Source organism: Cyanistes caeruleus, chromosome 6 (genome assembly GCF_971803275.1).
Source record: "Cyanistes caeruleus chromosome 6, bCyaCae1.hap1.1, whole genome shotgun sequence".
Classification (NCBI taxonomy): domain Eukaryota; kingdom Metazoa; phylum Chordata; class Aves; order Passeriformes; family Paridae; genus Cyanistes; species Cyanistes caeruleus.
Window position 1 is genome coordinate 44,241,346 of NC_141706.1, and position 19,620 is coordinate 44,260,965.

General features: G+C 37.6%; 2 long non-coding RNA genes across 2 annotated transcripts in view; both read left to right on the forward strand.

The window, feature by feature from the left end:
• LOC111930008 (uncharacterized) overlaps nt 1-7,779 on the forward strand; it is a 25,668-nt gene extending 17,889 nt beyond the window's left edge. Inside the window, exon 6 of the long non-coding RNA XR_002864984.2 lies at nt 1,152-7,779. This is a non-coding gene — a long non-coding RNA (uncharacterized LOC111930008). The remainder of the gene's footprint in view (nt 1-1,151) is intronic.
• Nucleotides 7,780-10,955: 3,176 nt separating this feature from the next.
• Nucleotides 10,956-18,068, forward strand: LOC147652638 (uncharacterized). The gene is made up of 2 exons (XR_015288346.1): nt 10,956-14,367; nt 15,144-18,068. It is a non-coding gene; the product is annotated as an uncharacterized LOC147652638 (long non-coding RNA).
• Nucleotides 18,069-19,620: the final 1,552 nt, after the last annotated feature.

The following is a 19,620-nucleotide window of genomic DNA, read 5'->3' on the forward strand; positions in this document are numbered from 1 at the left end:
ACGCTGACATTTCTCTGTACTGGATCATATGTCACTACAGGAGTTTAAACCTAACTGTTCTATGTCCATGTAATAAAACAATATATATAATAATATATAATAATAATATATATATATAATAAAAAGTGGTTACTGCCCCACAGAAACTATTTTTTGGAATAGTGGAAGGGAAAAATGTCTGGATACTGCAAAAAGAGGACACAAGACAACAGCAGGCTGTCAGTCACTAGCAGCTGCTATGAAATTACTTTTGAGGGCTCCTCATTAAGTCAGTGCTAACTGAGTGACCGTAAGCATCCTCCTGGCTGAACCAAATGCAAGGTGAAATATTTCACATGCAACTGCTTTCCATCAAAATAAGGCTATGTGTATATATGGTCAATTGCTACAGCTCAGTTGATGTTCAGTACTTTGTTAAGAGGTGGTACTGCAAGATGTCTAAGCCTTGTGTTTTGATTAGTAATTTTTGTGAAGTTTTTGGTGGTTTGTTCAATACATTCCTCCAGCACTTCATTTGCAATACAAATTTTCATTTTAAATAATTCATACTTAATTACAGTAGTTGTCAGTTTATGTGGTCCTTTTCATTCTTGAAATGCTTTAGAAGCATTAATTCCCACAAAGTTTTGAGAAGCAATTAAGTATTAATGTTCCATTTTTACAAACAAAAACCAGAAAATACAGAGGTTGGGCAAACATTTCAGAGCATCAACTGTAAAATTAGGCACTGACTAGATAGAGACTTGATCTAATTTTCAGAGGCACTGAAGACATTTGCATATTCAGAATGGAAACTTTTGTCCTAGTAGTTAAATTCATAAAGACTCTTGGATATCATATTACTGAGTATTACAAGTTTTTAACTACTCAGGATCAAGATATGGGAGGAGTTCATTAACTCAGAATGTTTGCAGCAGGTGAGCACGAAGCTGCCTGAGCTAACACAAGAGAAAGACTGATTTCCAGATTCTCACAATTCCAGCTGTATAAATAACCCTTTACAAACTTCTTTCCACGTGGGCTGAAGAACTCTGCATCTTTTCCTAGCATGAAATGCTTAAGTAATTTCTGAAGAAAAAGGAGATGGAGAGAACTGGGGATTGGAGTATGATCTGTTTCCTCAAGTACTCACAAGACTGTGCACATTTTAGGACTGCCATTTAACAGCTCCAGCAACCAGTGTAGAATTTGTGTCCCAAGAAGAGATTTCTGCCAAACGGTGAAGCTCTTGGAAGCTGTGGTTTTGACCTTGCTTTGTCTCTCAGCCTAAGGAGAGAGCTGAACTTGGGAGAAATGCTCTGATCACCAGGGTAAGGTACAAAAAGCAGGTCAGTACTTGTCTTTGGTTTTAATAACATAAATATCCATCATTAATTTCCACACAGAATCAGTCTCCTAGGTACACACTTCACATGCTCTGAGCACAGCTACTATTTCAGATTTCTCAAAAGGCTTAGGTGAGATGCACCCAGGTTCTTGCTGTGAACAAGAGGAAGTGGACATGTGAGGGCCTTATGCTGCTGCTGAAAGGGGGCTGCTGCTGAGCATTAGTGAACATGTGTAGAAAGAGGTGTTTAAGTAGTGAGAATTTTAACTGGTAATATCTCTGGCCTATAGGACTGGGTTCCAGCTTTGAAGGGTTTGACAAGCATGATATTGACACTACTACAAATATACATGCTAAGCATATGTCTGTGATAGTTATTCTCAGACATTTGAAGTCCCATTAGCCATTTTTTCTTGTTTGCATCATATATCTATGGGATGTTTGGTATTTGGTGTAAACAAAAGTTGATAGCAAAGGATTTCTATTTCATGAACATAAAGGTAAGATTTATCCCAAGTTTCCTTGTGGGGCAAGGCATTTCCTGCTGTGAATCATGTGACAGCCTTGTCTCCTAGGCAAGCAGCCACCTATAAATAGTAAAGGAAGGAGGTACAGAAGGACTCAGAAGCAAAGAATAGCAAATGGCTACATTTATGGTGAGAGTGTGTAATTATCTTCCAGTGCAAATTTCTGCAGAAGTGTGGAAAGGTGTGGTACAGTGAGAGTCAGACTGAACTTCATACCCTGAGCTGTGGCAGAGTTTGCAATAGTGAGGTACATGGCTGGTGATCAAGTTAAAGTATTCACTATTCCTAAAAATATTGTGGGTCCAGGGTTGAAGGTGACTGTAGCATTGATCCCAGAGCAGGCAAGACTGGACTGAATTATTCAAAGCTACAAAGGGAATTTGTGGCCAGAGCTAAAATCAGATGTTAGGTTTTTAAGCTTCTTCAATCTGTAGCCTAGATCACTGCACCTTACTTCTCCAAAAAGCTCAATCAAAACATAAAAGTTCAGAATGGCACTCAGTGTTTAAGAAAAATCATATAACAATGAAAAATGAGGAAAAACTGATGTGCAAATTGTTAAGAGCCATTTATATACATACTATTAGGAAAGGATTACATGCATCGATGAATCAGCGGTTTTAATCAGATGAAAATACTTTTGAGCACAGTTCCAGTGTGATGAATATGCTAGAGTTGTAGATCACCAGGAAGAAGATTAATATTCTGTGTATAATTATACACATTTCTTCTCAATTCTTTTTTTGACAGCAAAGAGGATTTAAAGCAACAGTCATTCACTTCACATGAGCACAAAGGAAATGTATGGGGAAGCATGCAACTGCCTGCTCCCCACCTGCCAGAGAGCTTCCACCATCTCCTTGGAAAACAATTTTTTCTTAGTTTCCTGTCTACTCCCATCCTTCTCCCCTGAGTTTTCTCTTATGGCCCCATTCAACTTTGTTCTTCCATCTTATTTTAGGAACAGAGAGGCTCCTGGCCATGGCTATCAAGTGCTGGATAGTTACCCTTTGCTGGCAGTGGTCTCACACTGTCCCCAGCATGAGATGTCTTACTGTCGCTATGTGGTGACTCTTGACAGTGGAGGTTTCTGTGAGTCCATCTGTAAGAGGGCCTGCACAGGATGAATAGCTTGAATATTTAATTTGCAGCTGTTTAGAGAATATGCCTGTATTCAAGTCTTTGATGCTTTCCTCTTTCATCAGTGAGTGATGCTGTACCTTCTTGTACACAACTACAAACTGTCCATCTTTAGCCTTGCTTGAGGCGTGTCTCAGCGTTTTCCCTGGCTGGTCTGCACACTAGCTTGCCAGAACAGGCAGTGATCTCTGCACAGATGTAACTGTTTTAAATGAGCAGTCTCTTCCATCCAATTTCCATTTGAAAAGAAGCAGATGAGCCTCCTACTGGGATGAGAAGTTGTGTGCCCCTATCTCAGCCATTTGACACTATTAAGATGAAACATTTGTGCTGTGTTGTTTTGTGTATTCAGGTGGAGTGTGAACTGCAGTTTGGGCCAAACTTGAGGTTTCACAGGACAGCATGAAGTCAGGCTTCTGTGTACCATTGAACTGCCCATAATACTCTGAAGGCTGGGTGCTCTGAGGTTCCCCACTTGCTATCAGTGGAAGAGCTCAAAGTGCACCCTGAGGGATGGAGAGTGACTGGGCAGTGTAGATGGTAAGGACACTACTGGGCATGTGATAACATAGCTGTAGTTGTTTCTGCATCTGTGTGTCAATGGTCATTAATTCGCATTTTTTACAGCTTGATACCATCACAAGTCTACAACACAGCAATCTCAGTAATGTAAGAACAGCAGCCAACCCTCTTTCAAAGAACTAATTTGATGGCTCATCCTAAATATCAATTAGCAAGATCAGGTCTTTAGTGATGATTTTTTAAGCATTACTGTTAATTTTCTTGTTGGATTTTTTATAGCCGTCATCTGTTGCCATCAGACAGTGTTAATGTGATACGCAGTGGTGCTCTTAGTAGGAGCAAAATGAGAAAAACATTTTTGTATTGCACACTGATAGCTACTAATTACCTTTGCTGGGGAGAGCTCCATTCTTTGTTGAAGAAGTATTTAAATACATAAACTGGCAGAAAATCATGTAAGGTAAAATGATTTCAATTTTATTTCAAACTCCACCATTTCTAATAAAATATCTGACTTTTGTTGCAGCTGTTTTCCACAGTGCATCCACGCCAGTCATCTAGATGAGGAACTCTTTCAGAGGACTACCCAACTCTTCCTGACATTAGTTAGAACAGGAATGGGGTGCACATTGGTTCCCAGTTCAGGAGTGCTCTTTCTTTGCTGTTTGCTGAAGAATATAAATAGTCTAGATCCCTGCTGCAAATGTAGTGGGGGATCAAGATAGCTCAGCCACAAAGCGTTCCTCCTGATGGCAGCATTTTTTTGGAAGGGAAAATTGATCCAAGCTGACAGCTGTGCTGGAATGGCTAGACTGCAGCTAAGTCGTTTAAGGCCAGTTCGGGTATCTCACCCAGCATCACAGCCCAGACACAGCATCCCCTATGCAAGGAAGTCTCACTTCAACTAAACAGTTATTGTGCTATTTTGTTATTGCAGGACACTAAGACAATTTGGTTCAGAAGTTATTAAAAATAATGACAGGCATAAATAAAGGAACATATTCTAAACATGAAGAGGGTCTTTTTGCTCCTGCAGTCCAACAGGACTATAAAATGGCCCTGAAAACAACATCCAAAATCACTTTTTAGATTCCAAAACTTCTACACAAGCTGAGAGACGAGATAAGATACAGCTACTGGTGGCTCACTCAGAGAGCACAGAGGGACCCTGTCCTGCAATGCAGCAATGCCCACAGAGGAGCTTAGCCAGCTCTTTGGAGGCCAGCTCATCAGGTGGTCACAAGCCAGAAAGTAGGTCATAAACATCTACAGATATTCAAATGTAGCCATCAGCGCCCAGAAGTGGCAGAAACTGAATGCTCACAGGTATTCAGCATTAAGTGAATTGATAGTTTCACTTTACTTTTTGCTGGTAATGGTCTACTTTATAGAAAATACACCTGCATGTGGCACTCTTGTTAGTACTTCCAGCAGTGCAAAAATGGAATGTGTCTGGAGAGTGAGCTGCCCAGGATCACTGTAATAAACCTGTGGCTCAGGAAGTCTGCACAGCCTCTGTCCCTAGCTACCTGTAGTTTGGACAAAGGGGTTAGTATGCTTTGTTATTATCACCAATTTAATTATCAGAATTGATAAAAATGCTTTGGGTTTTTTTCCACTGCCTTCCTCCAGTATATTTATATCTGCTGTCTGTAGCAATGACTATGCCAGGCCTTTGCTTTACTCCTAGGCCTAAAGAAAGTTTTATGAGGAGAGATAGAAAAATCTGTCATTCATTACCCGAGAGAGGAAATTAATAAGAGGGGACAAATAAGAACATGTAAGATAATGAGAAGTAGTGAAGACTGAGGAAAAACTTCAGTTCTCTGAGGCTGTGTTTTAATTGTCTGTTTTAACTAGGGATATTTCTCTGTCTTCTGACCTAGGTACGGGATGTCCCTGAGGTGGAGACATGCCATCTTTCTCTATCCTCTTTATGTTATCTCCATGGAAAGTGAAGTTTTATATAAAAACCAACAGAGCTGGTAGCATACTCTAGTCATGTTCCTATGCACACCAAAAAGGTGCAGGATCCTGGTGCTTTTTAATTTTTTTATACTTATAAATGCATAGAAAGAGAGAAGCCACCAGCATCAGCTTATCTATTCGCATTTTTTCTCTTGCACCAGATTTTGTCTCAAAAACAAACATGATGGCATGGAATACTTTTATTTTAAAACTGGGCTCATCTGTTTCTCACCATCAGCTGATGAGGGAAGAAGAGGCAGTAGCTACTACATTAATGCTTGTCTGAGCATATGTGCACTTCTGTATAATGTCTAAGCTTAAATAGGAGAGTTGGAAAGCATCTCCATCCAAACGAACTTGTAAGCAAAGACACCTTTCCAGAACCTGAGAAGTGCATCTGCCAGCTTGCTGACACCAAAGAGGGATGTTCAGCCCTGGTAGCCCACATGGCCAAGCAAGCACCCTCACTTCTAGACAGCTTGGTTGTATGAAATAGCAATTAAGTGCTTAATTCTTTGTGAAGGTTTTAAGATGAAGCAGTTTCCTTCTGATCTGACAGATCAGAAATCGGTGGCTAAGCACTGAAGAATGGGGTCATTCTGTGCTGGCTAATTTCTCTCCCTATCTGTTACAAAGCCCATTTTGAGATGAGTTTAGCCCAAAAGGTGCTTTAAAGCTTGGCAGTGCAGTAGCCACATATTTTGTGGCTTTAGCTTCTAATCCAAAATCTTCCTTTTTCATTGCCTAAATATGTTTAGTGCGTCTAAAAATCAGGTCACGTACTAACTTCTTATATATGAATATGGCATCTGCAGCCTTTACTAACAACAAGTTTCTATTTTCTTCCGTCTCATTGATAAAGATATTGAATAGCACTGAACTAAGAATAGATCTATGTGGAACCCCATTATATAATGATGCCCTCTGTGCAATTACTTTCTGGCTGTATCAGCCTTTTCACGCCAGTTAAAATTTGCTACACAGATTTTATGTAGTGTCACATTTAACCAGAAGGTCAGAGTATAAGGTAAAATAGCTCAGTTATACTGAGCAACTCCCTTTAGCAACAGAACTTTTCATTTCATCTAAGGATGTAATCAGTTCTGTCACTAGTTTTCCGTGAAAACTCATTCACTGAAATGGATTAGGCTACTGTCTTTGTAACCTTACTGGTTAGATCCCATTCTATTCTGTATCCCAGTATTTTGTCTGGAAGAAATATAAGGTCACTAGATTTTTACTTACTTTGGTAATGTGTAGTCATTTTTGAAAAATTATAATGTGTTAGATGTTTTTCAGATCACTGAAACTTTGAGAGCATTACAGTATTTTTAAAAGATTCTTCCATGAAGAGTAGAAATCATTAAACACATTTTCTTTGGAGTTGTATCTTCTACCCACTCACTGCTGTCATCCTAACTCTCTCCATGTCCTCTAAGTCTTTCCCAATACATGTCATTCCCTCTGTGTTTCTAGCTCTCCTCCATCACATCACCTAGCTCTCCACAAAACTGCTGTGCACTCTTTCCACTGTCTTTGATTTCTGACATAGTTGTCCTTCTCCCCAGCTCCTTTCCATCTCCAGCACAACATGTCCAGTACAACAAAAGCTCCATGTACTCCATGCTCTCTGTATTATTCTTTCCATGTTTCCTACCTCTGTATTTTATGCTGCCAGCTGGGGAAAAGCCAGCACATCTGGCACAGACATGCTGGCTGGCTGGCTAGTACATGTGTGATCACTGAATTAGCTGGCTGCTCCTGAGTGTAAGGGACAATGAATTCTCCTCTGTGCCATGAATAGGCTTTCTGTTCTACCCAGACAGTATTTTATTTTAATTAAATGTGGAGGAAATTAATTCTCTTTGCCACTTCTGTGCTTCTGCTGAATGTTACATCAACTAACCCAAAGGGTGAAAATTATTTGGGCATTGGGGTAAAGTGTGGGGATTGAAAGGAGAACTAATGGCCAGATGAAGGGCCAGCCACACAAACTGCATTATTTCTTAAGCAACACAGATAAATCAACCTTAGAATGCCTCTTTGACCAATTGCTTTAAAACTCTGCATTTAATGTTGTGCCATTCTTCAAATCTGAGCATCATTTAATGTCAGTGTTTACTGTAAACATTCCTTATCACTGAGAAAATAGGAGGTACTTTTTTAGCACTGAGATATCGCTCAGTTTCTTTCCAGTTGCCAAACAGAAGAATTTATATCATGCGTTGATATGAATTAATAGTATATTTTTACAGTAATGGGTCTAGTATCAACTTCAAACACAAAAGAGAAAAACATAGCACATATACTTCATAACACAACCCTGAGATTAAGAGGGTCGGTATTAGTTCAGAGGCTTTTGCTGGAGACCTGTAAAAACCACAGGCTGTAACTTGTGCTGCCAAAGAATGCTCTTGCTAACTTGACTCATATGAAACCCCTTCAGTTTACCAGTATTGTGCCCTGAACTGCCCCAGACTAGGAAAGTGCACTTCACTTAATATACATATAAAAATACTAAACAACATAAATTCTTCAGCAAGAGCTTGAAGCAGTATCTGTGCTACAATCGTATATCACATTAACATTTCATGTTATTACTGCCTCGCAGGTGCAACAATCCTTGGTCCTTGCCCCTGTGGGAGAGCAGTGGTTGACTTCTATTTCTTTTTTTAACTGTTTACATTTTTACTTCAATCATAGTTTGTCTTATCTCTCCCTCTGCAGGAGGGCAATCATCAGTGAGATTTGCCGCGAATACATTGTGGCTGATGTATCTAATGGAACCTGCACTTATAGCCAGACCTGTCAATAACCCTAGCACCATTACAGTAGATAGCTTTTCACAAGATTGGCTTCTTCTTGCAAAGATTATTCAGTACCATATGCGCAAACAACAGCAGCCATTATTGCCCTTTATTTCCCACCTCTCCTTTTCTTAGACTAGCACATCTCTTTATTATTATTTGACAGCAATGAAGAATAGCCCAATCTTTGCCATCATTTGGTAACAACAATTCTTAGCACTTTTCATGTTCAAAGGGCTTTGCAGTCATTATCTAATTAATCTTCACAACAGCTCTATGAGACTGGTAAGAAAGGTTTAGCCTCATTTTATAGATGGGTAACTGAAGCTGTGAGTTTAGCCGCTTGATTTTCAAAGGTGCTGTGCATTCTTGGCTCCCATTGAAGTTAATGAGAGTGCAGAGGGAGCAACATCTCCGGAAATAAAGGAGCTCGTGCAAGCTTGCAGAGGAGGTTAATATCAGCATGCAGTGGGCATTCCTTGGTCCCAGACCTGTGCTCAGGCTTTTGGGCCAGGCCTCCCTCAAATCTGGGTTGTCACTGGAAATCTGGCCATTAGACCTTGGCTATTCAAAGCTTGCTTTGCATTTAGATGTTTAAGTGTTACAAGGGAATATTTCAGAAACTCTGCCCTTTAAGTTTCACCCATGGGGTATTTTATCTGTCCTCACTCTAGACAAACATACCTTTAATCTGTTAAAGATATCACTATGCAACGCAAGCACTAGGTCTCACATACATTGATTCACTTGTAGTTTTATGACTACATTTTACAGAAATTGCACTTATTTTGAAATACTCCCTAAGCACTAAGGAACACAGACAGAATGCATTCCCTAATGCTTCCCTAATTCATGGAGGTGGCTGCTTTACCAGTCACTGTCAGATCCTTAATCAGCAGAGTTGTAAAGCTTGTAGATATTCAGCAAAAGTGCTTAATAAAAATCATTTAATTCTAAATTACAAGAGTGCACTTAACCCTAAAGATATTAAAACTGATTGTTTGACGCACTGCACTGAGCGGTAGAAATTTAAAAATAAAAGCTTTCCTTACTTGCATCAAAGTGAATAAATCATCTAGCCTTCATATCCTAGTGCCATGATACTATGCTGTAATAAAATAATCCATTTTAGAGCTTTAAGCTGTAAATATAAAGTACTTCAACCTGACTGGTGACAACAGGAGAAACTGGGTTTTGGAGAAAAGAGCAAGCATTATGGCTGGCATTCCTCTTACGTGATTCTTGAAGACCATCTGCCTCTGTGTACTTTTCTGCAATGGATTTATAAATCTGTTCTATAGTCTGGCTGGTGGTACTACATAGTGGAGTGTCGTAGTGGCTGTAAGATACTTCTGATAATTTATTATAGAACATCTACATCTCTCCATTGTAAAATTCACCATAAGCTGCTTATTTCACCCCTGTGTGCATTTGTATGAACATGTTTACATTCACCAGTCCCACCTGATACATGCACAGGTGTGTACACGCACACACTAGCACACTCATGCACTACACATGCACACAACCCCCTTCCCTCCACTGAGATGGTCAGCAAAGTTCAGATTTTGGGTGAGCAGAGATGTTGGTGTTTATTTGCATCATATGAAAAGTAATAACTAAGCATATTTAAGTCTCCTGTCAAATTTTTTTTATTAAAATTATTTTGCAGTTGGGTTGTTGTTAAAATGTAGCCTTTCTAAAAAAAATCAGTTGCAGTGATTCTTTTGAAGAAATGGAAAACTTAACTTTTTGGGGAGCAGTTAGTAATAAAATTCTTTCTTTTTACCCCAGCTCAACCTATGTTAGTATTCTATTGTCAGAAAAGAGAGGAAATAAAGGTGATGGATATGTCTGGATTTTGATAAAATGGAAAAACTTATGAAAATGTATTTATTTTTAGAGCAAAAAAATTATTCAAGTTCCATCACTTTTCCCATTGGAACAAAAAACATCTTCCTTCAATAACTATTGTGAAAATAACTATCCCAGAAATATTTAAAAATATTCTTCTCCTTGCTCTTTATATATTGTCTGTCTTCCTGCACCAGAGGCAGGACTTGGCTAAGATTAGTGCTTGGCAGCAGAACTCAGCTGGGTGTTAGACTCTATCAGTTTTGTATTTCTCTCACTGCTGATATTTGTTTGCATTCAGCCTTTGTCGTTTCCTGCTTTATAGCCAGATGCTTCCAGATGTATTTTTGACAACCTTAATAAGGCTTTCATGGCTTATAGAGTGTTTTATTTGCCTAATTTGGAGGATGTGGGAATGTGCAGGTTTTATTTTCACTGAAGTACTTCAGAATCATGATATGAAATCTATCAGTTTGCAGTACTGAGAATTGCTTATATTGCTTATAATTATTAAAAGAGTTTTAATTCAATTTTATGATGTGAAAAATCTCCTGTAATTATAAAATTATTTGTCTAAAAACTTTTATGTGTTCCGGTTGTTTGGATTTTCCTTATTCCAAAATGGAATTTAAAATCTTTGGAACAAAGTCAAGGAATCATATGCCTTTTATTTATTTTTTTTTCTTGTAATCTTTTCTGATTAATTTGTACAGTATGTTTGATTGCTTAATTGTTTAATTTTTTCTTCCATAAACAAGATTAATTGCAATTCACTAGCCTGAATAAATATATACCCATTATAGTAAATAAGCAAGTACTGACATTCTACTTCTGAGCTGTAATGAAAACTTAAGACAGATAGAAATGGATGCACTGCAGTCCTCTAACGGTGCCTGACATCTCATTACACACCATCCAAATGGAAGATTCTGAAAATATTAGTGCATAGGTTTACACCCAGGTGAGGTAAGAAGGAGATGAAGGGAGGCACTGTTTCAGAGGCCTGCATGTCCTCTCCATCACTCCTGGTTCTGCTGGGATAACTTCCCCTTTCTTGCTGGCTTGAAAGAGAGTAATAGGATCTCACCACCCTTTAAAGTAAGAAGAATTCCTACTACATTTAAAGGTCATTCAGCTTCAAAGAAGCCACAGTCAGGGTTCAGGAAGGTGCCTGGCTTTGTGGATTTTCCATCATACACTTAAAGCCTCATTCTCATCACATGGTGCTGTTACACTTCATGTAACAGGTTTGACTTTGTCCACATAGTGCACACTTGAAAGATAATGGCTTAAATATTATATGTCAAGAGCTATGATGCAAGAAAAAATTGCTAAAAACATCCCTGATAAGTCACATATTAATGAAAATTGCCACATAGTAATTATCTGATTCAAAACTGTTTATTTTAATTAATTTGTTTAAAATATTTCCGTCCCCCTGACTCCCAAGTCACTCCAAGTAACAGATTGGATTAGTCAATCAAAGTTTCCACAGAGCTGGTTGATTCTGAACTCATTTTCATACCCATTTCACACAAAATTAAATATAAACTTAACTTTTTCTATCTAGGATAAACATTGTGGGCACAAAATACAATAGTATTTTTTTAAATGGCAGTTGAAACATTTTAACCAAATATAACTGTTTTGACTCTGCTCCTCTGCTCCTTTTTGTTTGTTTGGTTTTTTTTTTTGCAAAACCCCAGGTACAGTGTATGTAATCAGAGTATGTAATAGTTAAATGCAAGGTGATCAGCTGTCTTAAGAGAATATTGCAAATTCAAGTGCCCATATATTGATAATATTAAGAGATTAGTATTTATGCATTTTATTGACAGGAACACTGTAGTAAATTAGTTAAATATGTGTGCTGATAGTTTTGAGAATTGTTGTTAACTTAAAAAGAACAATCTCATTTTTCTGCATCTTGCATAATTTCCCATGGTATTCAAAGAATATGCCATGGTCACCTTCCAATAATTTTGAAAAAAAAATACATTCAATACACATGACTCTATAAAAGACAAGACAGCAGCAGGAAATGGTTATCTCCCTTGTTTATATTACTAAATACTGTAGTGTTTAGCTTACTAGAAAAGGAAATTATCTGAAATTTGTTTTAATTGCTATGTTTTTTTTCTGCTTATTTAGTTTTTCACATTTATCTTATTTTAGACATTTAAGAATTATAAAATTAATTTCACTGCAGCTTATTATGGGCTTCTCTATTTGCTTCCTAGATTTAAAAAAATGCATTTGCTATACTATTTATGCTGCTTATTTTGTTTGGAAAAAATTACTGTTACAAAGTCATGTTTGGATTATGTTTTGGAATTTAGCCCAAAGATATATTTTTTTTTAATTGAATCGAAATTAATTATCAGGCAATGCCATTTATCCATGTCCTTTTTCAACCAATACATATATCCTTGATAATCAACATTAATTTTATATGACACTAATTGCACAGTACAGAAACTTACCTCTGTCTGCCTAGATAATTTCTTACTACTTGCATTACAGAGAAAAGAAAATGTTCAGAGTATCCTAGTGGCAGGTTTTTAGCTCATGCAAATTAATATTGAAATCACTGCTCCAGAATAGTTATTGTTTCAATGGCATGAGAAATAATGTATTGAGTTTTCATTTCCAGGAGTTTTTCTTTATTCAGCTCTGGTAGGTGTATAATACTAAACTCTTGAATAATTCCTTTTTAAATTAAACAGTGGATTCACATCTTACCAGATTTATGTGTCATTTATATTCCACTAAGCCACACTACCCAAATGGTTGTGTATACAATTTTGATGAGCTGGTAGTTTAAGTACAGGGATAATACAGAGAGCTTTTTCTGAAGTGGGTATGGGGATATTAGTATAGTTGGTGTTTAAATATGTTATCAATATGAAATAGAAAAGCTGGAATAAAGTCAGTCTGCCATGAGCAATCATAAGAAGTTTTAGTCTAAAGTTTTTCAGAATGATGTTGATGATATGATAAATCCAAAAGCATGGTGTTACTAAAATTACCATGAACTACATATTAAGCACTATATATGTGTAGGTAATGTATCTGAGGTCACTGAAAACTGAAAATGGGTTGTGGTGGCAGAATTACCTCCAAATTACATAAAAATAGAAATTTGAGTTTCTCAAGAAATTCACTATTATGGCAGTTTTCTCGAAAGCCACTAGGTGGAAGTTATTTTCCTGCTGACCAACTCTATTCTATCTCAGTGGCCATTGTTTCCTAATATAAAGCTGTAAAAGAGTAATTTTCCTTCAGTATTATCCTTGCTAGAGTTTCAAGCAAACACCACAAAAAGTTGTCACTTACCAAAAGTCCTGGAATATAAAGCCAGAACTTTCTTGACTGGGACAAGCATGAGGCAGGTGCTATTCTACTAATATTAGTGCAAATAAATTGCTAAAATTTTGCCAAAGTACAAATTATCAAGCCAAATGCAAGTGAGAAATTTTTCTGTCAAACCAATCATAAATGGAGAAAGAAATTAGCACATGCAATAATAAATCTGAGCAGAAATTTAAAAAGGAGTCTGGTTAAAAGTGCAGAAGTAAGAAGCTCTTTCGTCAAAAATGCTCCCAGCATTTTGGGATCACTATTTTTACTTTATAAAATTAAACTCATAACACAGGCTTTAGAATAAATTATTCTGAGTTTGACTTTCCGGTCTTTTCAGAACTTGTCAGTACAAAACCCGAATAGCAGTGAAATTTGCATTTTCTGCATTTGCAGAAAAGTTGAAAGAATCATGACTGTTACTGAAAGGATCTATTACTGAACCTCTTCTAAGAAACAAAACTTCCTCACCATGCAGGAGATGAAGACTGGTCTTTGCCCTGACGTTGCCCTTGGTTTGTTTTGTTGCCCTAGTAGTCCTAATTTCACTAGAAATGAAGAATTATTATTTGGTGCTGTGCCAAGGAGGATATGAATGGCAGGCCATGCTCACAGTCTCTATTGCAGCTATTGCTTTCTTCTCCTGCCACTGAGAGAGTGTGGGATGCTCATCGCCGATAACTGACGTAACTTGTGTTTCATGTCAAATGGCAAATTGAAGACACACTAAAGGATTTTTGTCAAGGCATGGGATGAGGACTAAAGAGAACTGAGCAGAGCATATCACCCACTTTATCTGGTCTCCAAAAGAGAAGAAAAACAACTGACTGTGGAGCATGAAAATACAGAAATCACAGCATAGGTACAATGCACACTGCTGGGAATGCCATGTGGATATTGTGTGAATATATAGCTCCAATAGGCTACCTGAGATATCTGAAAAACATCACTTTTCAAAGTTTTGTTGTTATGGCTATTGTCGTTTGTTTTGTGGAAAGTTTTTTGGGTTTATTTTTAATAATTGACTAAGCTCACAGCAAAGAATTAATTACTTAGTGTTTGAGAAAAAAAACAACTTTGACCTTTGAGTACATTCATTCATAAGAAAAGGAAGCAATATAATTCATAAGAAAAGGAAGCAATATAATTGCATTGCTTTATGTAATATTAGACATTAGACACAAGATTCAGGAAACTGATAAAATTTAGTAATAAAATAAAAAATATACCTAAAACAAATTCTTATGACCTTATAATGATTTTTTGTGGGATGAAAAATAAAAGTTGAGCAAATCACTCTAATGTCTGCTACCATTTGCTCATGTAAGGATTTATCCTGTATGAAGCATCTTGCTAAAAACATTCTTAACAGAAATATATCTAGATGATAGATGTAAGATAATTGCAAGATGTAATTGTAAAAGTCATGTAATTGGGTCTGAAATCCTTTCATGAATGCTAGCAGTTGTTAAACAAATGCTAATCATCAATATGAATATACTTCCTTGTCTTCTACTGCTTCAATGAGCAGAAGAGAGAAAAATCTGTTGAAAAATCCATGATGGGGGCAAGTAGTTGAGAAAGTGATTTTTGAAACATTTTTTTTCCTTCCTACCTGAACCTCTTCTCTCCAAATAGATTCTTCCATGAGTCATTTGGAATAAGAAAAGAAACTGATATGAGGAGACAAAAGTCAGTGACAAGCTAAATGGATACTCACTCTGGACTACAATCACTCCTCAAGAAAAGCCAGTTAATGATGCTTGAGACAGTGGCCTGATCTCCTGCTCTTCCATAACCACACTGAAATGCTTCTGCTGGAGCGGTTTCACAGCAGCCTGGTTTCTGCCTCAGCCTTTCATCCTTTGTGGGGATGAAGTCTCTGGGTCTCACCATGGGAGATTATATTGTGACATGTGTACATGGAAATAAAGTAATTTTTAGAATATGAAGCTGAAGGCATTTTAGGCAAAAAAAAATTGTTGAGTTTCTTTTTTCTTTTATGTATTCATTTAGCAATTTTGACAAAATGTGTCAGCTTTCCATGCTCTTTGCTGGAAAAGGGACCCTTCTGCAGTATCTCTAACCAACAAAATGGGGATTGCCTGTTGAGGTCATCTTGGAGTCCTGGCTCCAGCAGAAATGCCCAGGATCTAGGACACCAACTCTATGATAATAATCTTCTACACTTGAAAAAAATGAGTTGAGGGCTGGGTCTTAGGACTTCTGTACTCTCTGCCTCATAGTGAAATTGCTCAGTGATTTTGGAGCCTTTATAAACTGTACTGATCTTCTCTGCAGTAAACCTGGGACAGAGCTGGTGGAGGCTGGGAGAGATGTGTGTTGCAATGGTTGGCATTTTAGCTGAGGGCAGGAAACCCTGTGACTTTCAGGGCAGGTATGATGTGGTAACATGAAGAATAAAGTAGGGTGAGTAAAGGGAGAGAAACTAAAGGACCAGTTGGAAAAGAAGTTAGGAACAGGACAGAAACTGGAGATGGAAGGATGAGTGTAATGATGCTCTAACAGTCAAAATGATGCAGTGAAGACAACAAAAGAAGAAGGGACATGAGAAAATAGCTGTCTGCGTGAGATGGGATCCTGAGGGACCAGAACTTCACATGACCTTCTCATCTATCTTTTGATCAGCTGCAAAAGGTTCTGTGGCCCTAAATATTTCAGTCCAACTGAAGAACCTATTCCTTGTGGGGTCATGAAATTACATGCAATGAAAGGTTTGTTTTTCCAAATTCTAAGATTTTATACTTTGGGAAAGTATAAAACACCCAAAGTTTAAAGAAATCCACATAGGAAGAGTTGTATAAAGGTCATATATTCAAGTACTTAAACTAAGGATTACCAGAATTTAGACTGCCTTTATTATTAAAAGTACAATAATAGACTTAGTTTAATTCCATGATTTTGTAAGCTCTTCCAGCATGAAAAACCTAATCTTAATTCACTGTTCATAGGGACTGCTCTGAGGATGAATGCATTTTATATGTTTTGGGTTATTGCCCCCTCATAACCCTATCTCATTAATTTCTAAAGCCTGAGAAAGCATGCAGTTGATGAGAAAGGGAATTGTAGGAAGGAACTCAGAGCCCTGATGACTAAGGCAAAGAAATGCTGTCCTAATTAATTGCTTCTTATCCCAAATTCTTCCATGGAGTTCCTGCATGATGCTGAGAAGTCACAAGCAACCATTTTCACAAAAGGATGCTATTTTTATTTTATCACTTTTTCAAATACCATGTTTGTGCTTCACTGTTGTACCAAGCTCTGACCTCTGCATCTTAGAGCCCTTGGAAACCCTACTGTGAAAATGAAGTGCCTTGAGAAGTTAACATACAACAAAATTAGGTCCTTGGTCCTTCAAACTAGAGACACATATTTACTTGTCATTGTCAGTTTATGCTTTAATGGCAGTGTCTAAGTCTTCATTATGGAATTTCAAAGTGCTTTTATACTGGAGAACTCTTTACAGAAGGGCATTAGGTAGGGGTGAATAAACCCCTTTCCTCTAGCCTGGTTTCATTCAAAATAAACTCATAAATCTGGTGCAAAAGAGAACTTTAGTAAGCAGAGTGTTTGCCACATTCCCTTTCCTGGACAACCGGGCTGTACATGGAGGATGCATTTTCCTTGACTTTTGCTTGCCCATCTGGAACGCAGGAAGGATAATATCACACATCAGGGAAAGAGCAGCACAGGTCTGAGTGTTTATGAAGAACTCAAAAGTAGGTCTAAAAGGAACTTAAATCATATGCTTCTTGCATTATCATGTAAAGACCTCTGAACTGAATTTGCATCCTTTAACTTCTCTAACTGCAGTAGTGTTAACTCACGAGTTTTGGCTTCCCTGCATCACTGTGTTGCACTCACACAAACAGACTACTTTCAGACCTGAGCTTCTGACTCTCTAAAACTTTCTCTACTGTGTGGTTTTACCAGTTCAGGCTAATATTGTCTATCTTGGGCTTCATTATATTGAAATCCACCCCAGGATAAAACATGCCTCCAGGAAATGTCAAGAACCCCATTCTACCCAAAACTGGAGATCTCTACAAAATGCAGTTTGGGGTACCATTTTCTTTCCATTTTCAACAGGACAATAATGAGATGCTGAGTCCTTTCTTACAATAGGCAGTTACTTGGGATATGCTCCTTCAGTAATGAAACCAAGTGAATACAGTTGGAATCCTTATAGGATGTCTTATAGAAGATGTCAGGATTTCAGACATTTGCTTATGTCTTGATCTATATATTCTCTATATGGTTGGGACCATCTCTATACCATATACAGAAATTGTTTTGTATTAAAATGTAAAATACAAGGTACCAGAAACTAAAATCCTTATTCTAGTTCAGTGCTTTAGCATTAATCATGCTTCAGGTCCTAAGTCTTGAATTTCTGCACATGGGTTCAGGTTCAAAAGAGGTACAGGGAGAGAAGATGACATCTGGAATATCTTGGTAAAGTTAATGTGGGTTCAAGAGTAGATGGGATAACTATATGGAATACAAATATGGAAACCAGAAGTTAATAAATGTAGAGAAATTGAATGCAGCTCTGGAATTATCTAAGCGGACAATGACTAAAGGCTGGAGGAGGGCTCAGAAGTAGTATACATATTTTTTCCTCTTATACAGTTTCTGCTGCATTTGCTACTTGACCCTGTCAGAGAAGAACTGTCAGAGAACATGGGATATGCAGCAGGCAGGTGGATAGAGAGAAAAATTCAGCAGTAATCCATCCCATGAAGATCAACCATCTCAAACACTGAGTGAGACACTTCCACACAAGAAAAAAAAAAGAAAAAAAGAAAAAAAAGAGGTTTTTTTTGTATCTGGAGTTACAGGGTTGTGCTTGCAATGGTGACTTTAAGGTGGAAACTTAAAGCAGGCTGTATGTTGGGAAAGGACAACTTTGACTAGATCAGGCTAATACCTTTAAAAATAACTGTCTTGTCTTAGTGTACAATCCCTTCTGTAAGTGTGAAACAGAAACAGGATCTTCCAAAGCACCAGAAGATCCTGTATGATGAAGGCTGTTTGGCAAGGCAGTCGCAGAAGATACTGAATGAGGTTAACATAGACAAGTGTAGTGCAGTTTTCCTTAGCTTTTTAAGGCTTGTCTTTTTCATTCCTTTGATATAGCTTTGTTGTATATTGTTGATTGGAAGGCTATGGAATTCTTCCTTAATACCCAGAATAAATCCCAGTACTTTATCTCCTCACAGATGAAACTGCATCATAATTTTTATACATTACCCACATTGCAACTTTGTGATCCTTTTAATTTGCATTCCACACCCCCAAAAGCACTGCACACTCTGGACTCACTCCTCATGATCCTCTTCACAGAAATAAAAGTGACAGCGTCTGTGAAAGGGGAAGTATTGCAGCAAGCGACATATGAGCATTGAGCAGAACAATGCAGTAAGTAAGCAGCTGAACCTTGAAGGGAATCTCCATTGAAGTAAAACACAAAAGGAGAGGCTAATTCAGTTAGCAACTGATGCTTGTTGCTTGAACAAACTTCACTGAATTTTGAAAAAAAACGGGAAATACACAACCAATGAGCATGTTGGCAAAAGTAGAAAAACACAAGTAAATATCTTGAAGTTTTTCAGATTTTCTTAGGTCTCAGTAGGCTTCCCAGGTAACTGGTATTTTGTTTTTTATCTTTCTCTCTCATCTTGTGTATTTTCTTCCACAGATGAAAGTGATCTAATATGGCTAAGCCTCTGAAAATATTTTCACACCATCCTACTATCCTATGTATTTCAAGTACCTGCCTGTACAATCTTTCCTCTAGACCTGCTGCCCTCAAAGCCTTGAGTTATCCATGCTATTTCATTCCTATCACTGTTTTATTCCATTCCATTTCAAAGAAAGATGCAAACACTCGTGAAGCAGAGGTGTGCCATGCCACTAGCTGGAACATGCTATTAACCAGACTAAGGAAAAGAAGAACTTAAAATCACAAAAATACATCTAGTTCTCCAAGAGCCCACCTACCCAGACCAAAGCAGTCTGAACACTGATGACACTGATTTAAATGCCATACAAAAGCAATTCCATTTTTTCCTATTAAAACATTATTATAAGG